Source organism: Camellia sinensis, chromosome 7 (genome assembly GCF_055761805.1).
Source record: "Camellia sinensis isolate YWXY chromosome 7, ASM5576180v1, whole genome shotgun sequence".
Lineage (NCBI taxonomy): Eukaryota > Viridiplantae > Streptophyta > Magnoliopsida > Ericales > Theaceae > Camellia > Camellia sinensis.
Genome location: NC_138967.1, coordinates 144354267 through 144365446, shown reverse-complemented (window position 1 = coordinate 144365446; position 11180 = coordinate 144354267).

The following is an 11180-nucleotide window of genomic DNA, read 5'->3' as shown; positions in this document are numbered from 1 at the left end:
TCAGGGAGGAGTACGGCATCCCGGCCGATGTCCACCTTGAACTTGCAGAAATTGAGACAACGCCTTGGGGCAGAGAGGAATGCCCCTTCACCGTGCTATCCATTGTCGAAGGGGGCCTTCGTTTCCCACTCAATCCATTGATTACCGAGTTTCTGCGCCGAACCGGGCTAGCACCCACCCAAGTATGCACCAACACTTACCGGATAATAAATGGCGTGCACGAGCTAAACAACCGGTTAGGCATAAGCCTAGGTTTAGCCGAGATCCTGCGCCAATACACCCTAGGCCACACCGGCGACGGCCTCGCCTATTATCTCAAGATTAGACCGGGTAGAGAGAAAATCGTGACCGGCACACCAGACAAGGATCTTCACGACAATGATTTCTTCTGGGTGTCAGGAAATTACGAGACAGCCGAGGTACCGGGTTGGATGATAAGCAAAAACTTTGGCAGCACATGTAAGCCGCGCAAATTACCTCGGTTAATACACTTTCTTCATGTTTCTGTACTTAGTCATTTTCTTTCTTGTTTCTTTTGCAGCAATCCAAGCCTTGCAAGCCAACTATCATTTTCCCAACGTAGAGGCAATCAGGACCGCGCTCCGCTACTGCGATCGAGATTGCAACCAATTGCTCGGTTACAGTCCCACATACAGATACTCCACTCCCCGCCGGAGTAAAGTGACAGACTTCCTCCGCGCTCCAACACCTCCACCAGATCCAACTCTGCCAGACGTTCCACTCATTCGCTTGACAGAGGGGCAAGAGATGGCCAAACGAAGTAGAATCAAGAACCTGCTCACCGCCACGTCTGCCGAGATGTCGAGCGTTGTCACCCGCTTGCTGGCCACCGGTCAATCCAGCGGCGCCGTGATCGCTCTTGCCTCTACAGCGACCGGGCAGTCCAGCCGGGAACCTGCTCCTCGCCGTGCTGGTAAAAGAGCTCGTGCAGACCCATCTGCCGAGCTTGTCGCCAAGCTGACTACCGAGCATCCATCTGACGCTCCCGTCCCAGTGCCGGCCTGGCGTCCATAACTGAAGCACCGGGGTCAAGACATCCCGGCCACGGCTTCGATCAAGGGCGATAAAGAGCATTTGCTCGCCTTCAATCTTACCAAAGCTCTTCTTCTATCGAGCGACGTGGTCGGCAGCGACCACGTCCCTGACACTCGGTTGATAAAATCATCAGTGAAGTCTATGGCTAGGGTAAGTCAATGTGCCTCTGAAATTTTCACAAGTGTTTGCTCGGCTCCTTCTCTAATGAACTTTACTTCTTGCAGGCCATTCAGAAACAACACCTAGTACTGGAGCGCATCCATAGACTTCGGCAAAAGGCCAATGACACAGCCAGCCAAGTCCAGAGCCTCCAAGCTGAGCTCGGCCGGGCAAAGTCTTCACTTGAGATGGCTAATGTAGACAACAACAGACTGCTCGGTCAGCTGGATGCGGTCGTGAAAAAACAGGATGAGCTCCAGACCGAGGTAAACGCGCTCAAAAAAGTCGCGAAAGAAGGACTGCCGGGCTGCTAACAACGCCGGCTTCAACGAAGCCGAGCAGAGCTATGAGAAACAAGTCTTTGCAACACAAGACATTTACTTCAAAGCTGGCTGGAAGTCCGCCTGCGAGCATCTCGGCCAGGGCTCTGACACCGACGTATTTGCCGATCCTCCTCCTGCTTCGCTACCGGTCTACCTCGTGCCTTACGCAAACGACGTCTTCAGCGCTTTGCAAGCTGAGGCCGAGGAAGGGCTTGAAGAGGGAGACCCCGAGACAGATACAGAGGCAGAGGATGCCGAGGTACAGGAGCAGCCCAGCCATGACGAGCCCGGTGCCCAAGACAAAAGTCCAACTATCAACCTTGAGGCCGCCGAGGACGAGTTTACCAATCTCTCCCCCTTAGTTTAGTTTTCTTTTCTTTTTGTATGTTTGCTTTCTGCGTTTCTGATGTAACCGGGCTCTGTCCCCACCTTTTGTATTGACTTTCTTATCAATGAAAAACTCAAATTTTGTCAAGTGTTTGCACGGTTGTCATCAATTCCATCTTCAGCAAAACATCTCGGTATAAATCATAGATTGAACAAAATACCTTGTCAACCAGAATACATAACTCGGTTGAAGTACTTACGCAGAACAAAACAGCAACTTCATAAACCGAAATAACCATCTCAGTTAGTAATAACAAAGTTGAACAAATCACCAGCTCTTCCAACCGAAGTAAATCATCTCGGTTGGGAATAGCAGTTGAACAAATCACCAACTCTTCCAACTGGGATAAATCATCTCGATTGGGAATCCGAAGTTGGACAAAACACCAAAATCATCTCGGTTGGGAATCCGAAGTTGGACAAAACACCAACTCTTCCAACCGGAGTAAACCATCATGGTTGGGAATCTGAAGTTGGGCAAAAAACCAACTCTTCCAACCGGAATAAATCATCTCGGTTGGGAATCCGAAGTTGGACAAAACACCAACTCTTCCAACCGGAGTAAATCATCATGGTTGGGAATCCGAAGTTGGGCAAAACACCAACTCTTCCAACTGGAATAAATCATCTCGGTTGGGAATCCGAAGTTAGGCAAAACACCAACTCTTCTAACTAGAGTAAATCATCTCGGTTGGGTTAACTACGTCGAACAAAACAGCAGCGCCTTTCGGCCGGAGTAGATCATCTCGGCTAGAAATAATTAAGTTGAACAAAACACCAACTCTTCAAACCGGAGTAAAACATCTCGGTTTTTACATTAAAACACAGTCCAAGTGCTAAAGCAAAATTACTTCTATATATTGACAAAAAGAATTACATTCTGTAGTGCAAGCCAAAAAATTCCTTTGCACAAGAAAAGAAAGCAAAAGCTTAGAAATAATACAGTTTCAGGTTGGCCGCATTCCATAGCCGGGGTATTGCTCTTCCCTCTAGATCCTCCAAGTGGTAAGCCCCCTTGCCCGCCAGACCGGTGATCTTGTAGGGTCCTTCCCAATTTGCCCCTAATTTGCCTTCACCTAGCACCAGGGTGTTGCCCATAACTTTCCTCAAAACCCAATCACCAACTTTGAACGGTCTGGGGTGCACTGTCTTGTTGTACTTCTTTGAGAGCTCTTGTTGGTAGGCGGCCACATGGATGAGGGCCTTCTCCCGACGCTCTTCCACTAGGTCTAGCTCCTAGGCAATAGCCTCGGCATTCAGTTCGGGCTCAAAACTCTCGCTTCTTAGGGTGGGCATGCCAACTTCCAAAGGTATGACCGCCTCCATGCCATAAGCCAAAGCAAATGGAGTTTCCCCGGTAGATCGCCGCGGGGTTGTTCGGTATGCCCAAAGGACGCTGGGTAATTCCTCGGCCCATTTTCCCTTTGCCTTCTCTAGCCGTTTCTTCAACCCATCCAGTATAGTCTTGTTTGATGCCTTGGCTTGGCCATTGGACTGCGGGTAAGCCGGAGTGGAGTTGTAGAATTCAATCTTCAAATCTTCACAAAATCCTCTGAATAGGCGACCGTCAAACTGGGTGCCGTTGTCAGAGATCAAGATCTTGGGGGCGCCAAACCGCGTGACCACCTTCTGCCAGACAAACCGCTTCACGTCTTTCTCTTTGATTGTTGCCAAGGGCTCAACTTCAACCCATTTTGTGAAGTAATCTGTGGCCGCAATGAAGAATTTCCGGTTGCCCGGTGCTGTTGGCAGTGGCCCCACTATATCTGGCCCCCACATGGTGAAGGGCCAAGGACTGGTGAGGGGAAGAAGTTCCCTAGCAGGCTGATGGATCTGATGGGCGAATTTCTGGCATTTTTCACACTTGCGAACGTACTTTTGTGCGTCGGCCTGCATGCACGGCCACCAGTATCCCTGCGAAATAGCTCGGTAGGCCAAGGACCTGCCCCCTATGTGGTTGCCACAAATGCCTTCGTGAATTTCGTACAAGAAGGCCTCCACACTACTCGGGTGCACGCACTTTAGATAAGGATCGGTGAAGGACTTTTTATACAACGCACCAGATGGAGAGAGCCAAAACCGCTCTGACTTCACCCGGACTTTGTGTGCTTCTTTCTTGTCAGTTGGTAGAGTCCGGTCTCTGAGGAATAAGATCAAGGGGTCCATCCAAGGAGGACCTAGCGCGGCGCAGAGTACATCCGTCTGCCCGGCGTCTTCAATGCTTGGCCGTGGAAGAAAGTCAATTAACAGGGGGTTTGGAGACGTACTATCTACCATAGAAGCGAGGCCGGCCAGCTCATCAACTCGGTTGTTTTCTTCACGGCCAATCTGTTGGACCCTGATTGCCTGAAACTGCTTGATGTGTTCCCTGACCAGAGCTTGGTACTTCGCCATTCTGTCATCTTTGGCTTCGTAAATCCCAGAGACTTGGTTAACCACAAGCTGGGAATCACTGTACACCAGTAGCTCGGCAGCCTTCATTTGAATAGCGCTCTTGAGCCCGGCGAGAAGGGCCTTGTACTCAGCCTCGTTGTTAGATGCTGGGAAGCCAAGCGTGATAGAATGTTCAATGGTTAGGCCATCCAGGGAGATAAGAACGATACCTAGGCCGGCACCATGACGGTTGGACGCTCCATCAACAAAAAGTTTCTACATTTTCCCCACAAAAAACTTCCAGCAGTCTGATGGGTCTTGAGAGTTGCGAAGGGCAATGGGATCATGGTTTCTTGGCTGTCTGGGTTCAAGTTCCGTGTTGATTGGTTCCACTCCAGCTCCCCTTGGTGATTCGGCATCGGACTCAGCAAGTCGGTTTGTAATGCTCAAGTCCGTAGGCGAATCATCAGGTTGCGGTGCAATGCCGGCCGCAGGTTCTGAGCTGTGTGGTTCCATTTCTTTCCCCCTTAGTGATGCGGGACCGGACAAAGCAGATGGGTCGGTGATACTCAACTCCGTCATCGCATCACCGGGTAGTAAAACCGTGCAAACTGAGGGCGCTTCAATGGTGCGCGCAAACTCTGCATCGCTACTTCCACCAACTGGTTGTATCTCGGATGGTCTTACGTGCATCTCATCATCCGCCACGGTAATATCGACCGGGCATACCAGATGAGTGCCAGGTGAGAACTCGGTGACGAAGTCTGCCAAAGTCTGGGCTTTGATAGCAGTGCGCGGCTGGAACTTCACATCAAACTGTCCTAACTCGACCGCTCACTTAAGAATGCGGCCTGAAAAGTCCGCCCGTTCAAACAAGGCCTTGAGGGGAAACTCGGTCAGTACGACGATGGTATGTGCGTGAAAATAATGCGCCAACTTCCTTGAAGCCATCATCAATGCCAACGCAAGCTTTTCCAGCGGCAAATATCTCGTCTCAGCCAGTAGCAAGGTCTTGCTGACATAAAAAATTGGGAGGTGCTTGATTCCTTCAGCGCGGACTAACACCGCACTGACTGCGTGCTAGGAGACGGCAAGGTAAAGGTAGAGTTCCTCACCCGGCTTTGGTGTAACCAACAGTGGCGAAGAAGACAGATATTCCTTGAGCTCGGCCAAAGCTCTGTCACACTCTTCGTCCCACGAGAACTTTGACTTCAATGCTTGAAAGAAAGGGCGGCAGCAATCTGATGACCGGCTTATAAACCGATTAAGCGCGGTGGCCATTCCGGCCAGATGCTGCACGTCCTTAGTCGAGCTGGGCTGCTTCAACTCTTGCACGGCTCTGATCTGGGTAGGGTCTGTTTCGATGCCTCGGTTCGTGACTAAGAACCCCAAAAATTTTCCAGATCCCACGCCAAAGGCACACTTGGATGCATTCAAGCGCAGCTTGTGCTTCTTTAGAATGGCAAACATCTCGGCTAAGTCGGACAAATGGTTTGCCTCTTGTCGGCTCTTTACCACCATATCATCGATGTAAGCCTCCATTGTACGGCCAAGCAAAGGAGCAAACATTTTGGTCACCATCCTCTGAAAGGTTGCCCCGGCGTTCTTCAAACCAAAATGCATGACTTGGTAGCAGAAGAGTTCCCTTGGAGTCGTGAAAGAGGTGATCTCTCGGTCAGGCCTATGCATGGCAATCTGATGGTAGCCGCGGTAGGCACCCAAGAAACTGAGCCTATTATGTCCAGCCGACAAGTCCACAAGCTGGTCAATTCGCGGCAAAGGGAAGCTATCTTTAGGACAAGCTCGGTTGACTGTCTTATAGTCGACACAAACTCGCCACTTTCCATTCTTCTTGGGCACCACTACTGTGTTGGAAATCCACCGAGGGTAGTGCACTTCCTGAATTGCTCGTGCCTCAAGCAGGTTCTTCACCTCCTCTGCAACTACCTCGGCGTGATGCAGTGCCGATCTCCTTGTTCGCTGGATGACTGGCTTTGCTCCAGGGAAGACATTGAGGTGATGGCAGATAAAACTCGGATCGAGGCCAGGCATGTCATAAGGTGACCACGCGAAGACTTCGATGTTGGCCATCAAAAACTCAACCATCTCGGTCCTCTCTATGGCCGTGAGACTTGAGCCGAGCAAGAAAAACTTGTCCGGCTGTTCTGTATCAATTCGCACCTCAACTAATTCCTCAACAGCCTTGTCTTCGGCCTTGGTGCCCATATCATCCAAGACACCCTGGTCCTCCGGTCCCTCAATCATTTGAACAAATCCTTTGGCAGCTCGGCTTCTGTTGACCGCCACGAAGCACTGCTTGGACATGACCTGATCGCCCCAAATTTCCTCGATTGCCCCCATAGCCGAGGGGAATCTCATCACCTGGTGGTAGGTCGACGCTACAGCTTGCATAGCGTGAAGCCATCCCCTTCTAAGGATAAGGTTGTACGTCGAAGGCACTTGTAGCACCCAAAACTCCACTTGCTTGACCACGGATCCCGCTTTGACCGGCAGGATAATCTTTCCCAAGGGCCACTCCGGCTGCGAGTTGAAACCAACCAGTGGCGAAGTTGCCGGAGCCAAGTCTGTCTCCCGGAGTTTGAGCTGCTTGAACGCATCATAATACATGATCTCGACCGAGCTTCCCTGATCGATCAAGATCCGTTTAACATCAAATTCCTTGACGCGTAGTGTTACTACTAGGGCATCGTTGTGCGGCGTCTGGATACGCTCTAGATCCTTTGAGGTGAAACAAATTACGTTTTTTTCTTCAGTCTTCTCCCTTTTGATGGAGGCTGTACCGACAAAACTTCCCTCATATGTTCTGCCTTTTTTATCATGCCCCGGAGTTCGCAAACACACTCCGGTTCCACGATGCCGTGGATGACATTAATAACTCCCTGTGGTGGTGTGTCTCGGTCATCCTGTCCCCTGGGATCGACCGGAGCCTGATTCGGCTTCACGCCACCATCAACGTAAAGGTCTAGGTGCCCGGCCGCGACCAGCTCTTCTAAGTGTTGCCTTAAAGGCAAACAATCCTCAGTCCGGTGGCCTCGCTCCCGATGAAACGTACAACGATACCGCGGATTATAGCCCTTTTGTCCATCGCCCAACTTAGCAGGAAATCGGACATACTCCTCGTCTCGGATTTCACTAAGTATGCGATAGATTGGAATCTTGAAGACCGTGGTTATGCCAGTCCTTGCTTTCAACCTTCTGTTTGCGTCCGCCACGTCATCTCGGGGGTAGTCATCCCGGTCATTCCGACGTCCTCTACCCCGGTTTTTGCGATTCGAGCCACGGTCCGATTCCTCTACTCGGTCACTTGAGCGGCTGGACTCTTGCCCAATTGCGTGCACTTTGCCTGCTGTCTTCTTGTCTGTTGCTACCGGAGTTGCCTTCACGGTAGAAGCTGACGCGTCATCCTCAACTCGGATGTGCTCATTGATGCGCTGGCCCATGGAGGTCGGTTGGTGCATGGTCAGCGAGTCCCGCAATCTATGGCCGATCGGGAGACCACGCTTATATTGCGTGATTGTGAGGTTGACCGGACAATCCAAGATCTCGTTGAAGGTTTCCCAGTACCTTGAGTTGTATACCTTCAGTGTGTCGCTCGGTTCCATCTTGACACATAGCAAATGATCGACTTCTTTTGGTGTTTTTGTGTTGGTTTTGAAGCGTGTAACAAACGCCTCGGCCAACTGATGCCACCTTTGTATGCTCCCTTCCGGCAACCTCTCGAACCACTTTAAGCCCAGCTCGCCTAAACTGGATGGGAAGATTAGGCACATAAGTCCGTCATTTCGTCTATACCCGGCCATAACCTGTCGGAAGTGGCTCACATGCATGTAAGGATCGGTTTTTCCGTCGTAGAGTGTGAACTTAGGCTGGTGGAAGCCTGCCGGAAGCGGTGTTGTTTCTATTTCCAGGGAAAAAGGGGTGGCACTCAGCCTGGCCAAGTCCGTATCTTCAAAGAGTGGCACTACTTGGCGGGGTGGAGGCATTCCGACCTCCTAGTTGGCGTGAACCCCGTAGGATAGCCGCTGGAAAGCCGGTATTCTCTGAGCTTCGCGCTGGCGAGCCCGCTCCTTTAAGGCCGCCCGTAAATCCTCTGAATGAGCGGAGTAAGAGTACCTCGACGTCATCACCAGACGTGAGGGTTTGTAGGTGCTGTCTTGCGCGCTAGACTTTTCTGCATGCGCGTCGGAATCACCAACCTGGTAACTTCTGGTAATAGATATGGACTGAGTACGTCGCTGACTCTGACCGCCTGAACGGCGGGATGGGGTGCGCTCACTGTGGTCTCCCACTCTAGCTACACATTTCCCTTTGACATGCCGCTTCAGATCCTCCATCTCCGCCACCATTCGCCGGATGACAGCGTCTTGGTCCCTCAACTTATTTTCCAGACGTCTGGCATGTGAGTCTCTCCTCCCCCGGTGACCGTCTGGACTCCGTGAATGACCATGACTTCTTCCGCGCTTATCCCGCGTGTCTCCTGACTGTCCTCCGATAGGCGTCCCCAAGTCTGCCATTGGATGGATGGCGGGAGGACCTTCTCCCATTCGGGTGAACTCCGGGGTGGCTCCGTCTATGGCAGACAACGGAAACTCGTCGTTGTTCGCCATGGACGGCGATCAGATGAACCTGGAAGACAAGGTTTTGTCTATCAAGTTTCCCACAGACGGCGCCAATTGTACGGGGAGCAAATATTCCGGCAAGCCCGTACTCTTTTCTTCCGAGCTCCGTCTCTGTCCGATCACCTGCAAGCAAATAATGGTGAGCTACCCGGCGGTGTGTGGCCGGAAAAACCCTCCGACGATCAAGTTAGCACACACCTTAGGATAGAGAGAGAGAGAGAGGGGGGTTAGAGTGTAGGAGTTTTCTTACAAAGTGTTCGTCTTGCGTATGGGGGGTGCAGACATGCTTATATACCCCCTGCGCCCCATATCCACTCCCAGTCATCTCCTGACACGTGGCTCCGCTATCCCATCTGTCAGCATAAACCTTGCTGAACATCACCTAATCTCAACTGCCTGCCTTCTCAGCTGGAGCTCGGCAGCCGAGCTTCTCTATCCACGGCCGTGCTGTGCTTCATACCCAAGCACTTCACTGGCTAAGCCCAAGGAGGACCGGGCTAGGCAGCATCTCGGCAAAGCCTAGCCCGGGGCACCTCCTGTGGTCGGCCTTCCTGCCGATCAAACGATTACCTCGGCTGACCACGCCTTTCCGGGCGCCGGTCACTCAGCTTGACTGGCTCCACTATTGCCTGATCATGCAGCTCGGTCCAATCGAGCACTGCCTTGCCGAGCAGCTTCTTTACGGTCTGGGGCGGCACATACTTGGCCCAACTCCTGCTCGGCCCAAGTCCTGGCAGCCCATCTCCCGGGCGGATCGCCGGTCATCTCGGCCCCATGCACCATTAGGCTCTCAACCTGCTCGGCCGTTACCTCGGCCCAATTCCAAATCATAAATCTCCCTCTGAGCAACTATGTCAAAACTTTTGGACTACTTGTATTTTCTCAAAACCTTAAGGAAAGTGTAATTTACTCCTCGTTTGGGAACATGCTATTTTAGTAACTTTTTAATTTTTTGGCTAAAATATAAGGTAAAAAAAATTAGTATGTTTTGGACGACTTTTTGACTTTTTACGAAAAGATGTGTAAAAAGTAGAGAGAAAAGGAAATCTTTGACTTTTTAGTTGTTGACTTTTTGATTTATTTAATAACTTTTTTACTTTTAGACTAAAACAATCACTTACCAAACGAGGCCTAAAATTAACTATTTTGGGACACTTGTCAATCTCCTAAGGTGTACTTGTAGGCAAAATTGACAAAAATTTAGACGAAAAGATCAATTTGAAATTGGATTTAAAATGTAAGAATCAAATTATTCAAATTAAAATTATAAACTATAGTAAAATTTGAATCAAATTATAAAGATAAAAAAAAAGTGTAATCAACCATTAAAAATAAAATTTCAAAATCAAACCTAGGCATATTTTTTTATGAACTATCATTTATGCAAAACTAGAGATGACAAAAAAGTTTATAAAAATTCTACATGAGTATTATGCAAAATTTTTGATAATTTTTTTGAGAATTCCCAACATTTTTGCTATCATTTTAGAATAAGAGTTGTAGAAGGTGAAATTATCTCCATAAAAAAAACGAGATGACGTGTCCTGCCTTTCTACTTTGCCAAGAGAAACCAAATATTAGTGATCACCCCTGACCATATTTGGTTGAGAGGATCCTCCGATAATCAAGTCAGTATACTAATCGACTATAATAGAATATATAATGTTAATTGAAAAGGAGGTTTTTTAGTTACCTATTACTTTTCTTATGTATTACTTGCCTGTCCTTTTATAGTTTCTTAGTTCAAATCTCGTTTGTTTGATCATCTTCCAATTGGATGGTTATGCATGCGCTTGACTCTGGTCGATCAAGTTGCCAAGTTGCTTTTATTCTTGATTTTAGATTTTGTCATATGAACAACTTGGATCGTGTCAAATGTTAGTGGCTAACTTGCCATGCATTATGTCCATAAGATCAATTCGATTGGATGACTTTGCCTTCTACTAAGTCCAACCTACGTTTCTTTAGTTTCTGACTTGTGTTTCTAGCCGTTAGATTGAGGTTTAATCCAATGTTCTTCCTTTGTTTTGTAGATCTGCCTTTTAGAAGGATATCTCTATGCTTGTTTGCCTTTCATGCGCTTGGGCTTATGTCAACCTGTTGTTAGCTGTCCTCTATAGGTTTTAAGGAGTTGATTTGGGTTCATCCTTCTCTTTTTGGGCTAATGTGGTTAGGTTTAGGGCGCAGGCTCATAATTTTTTCCCTCCACAAGAATAATTATAACCTATTGAAATTTTGAAAA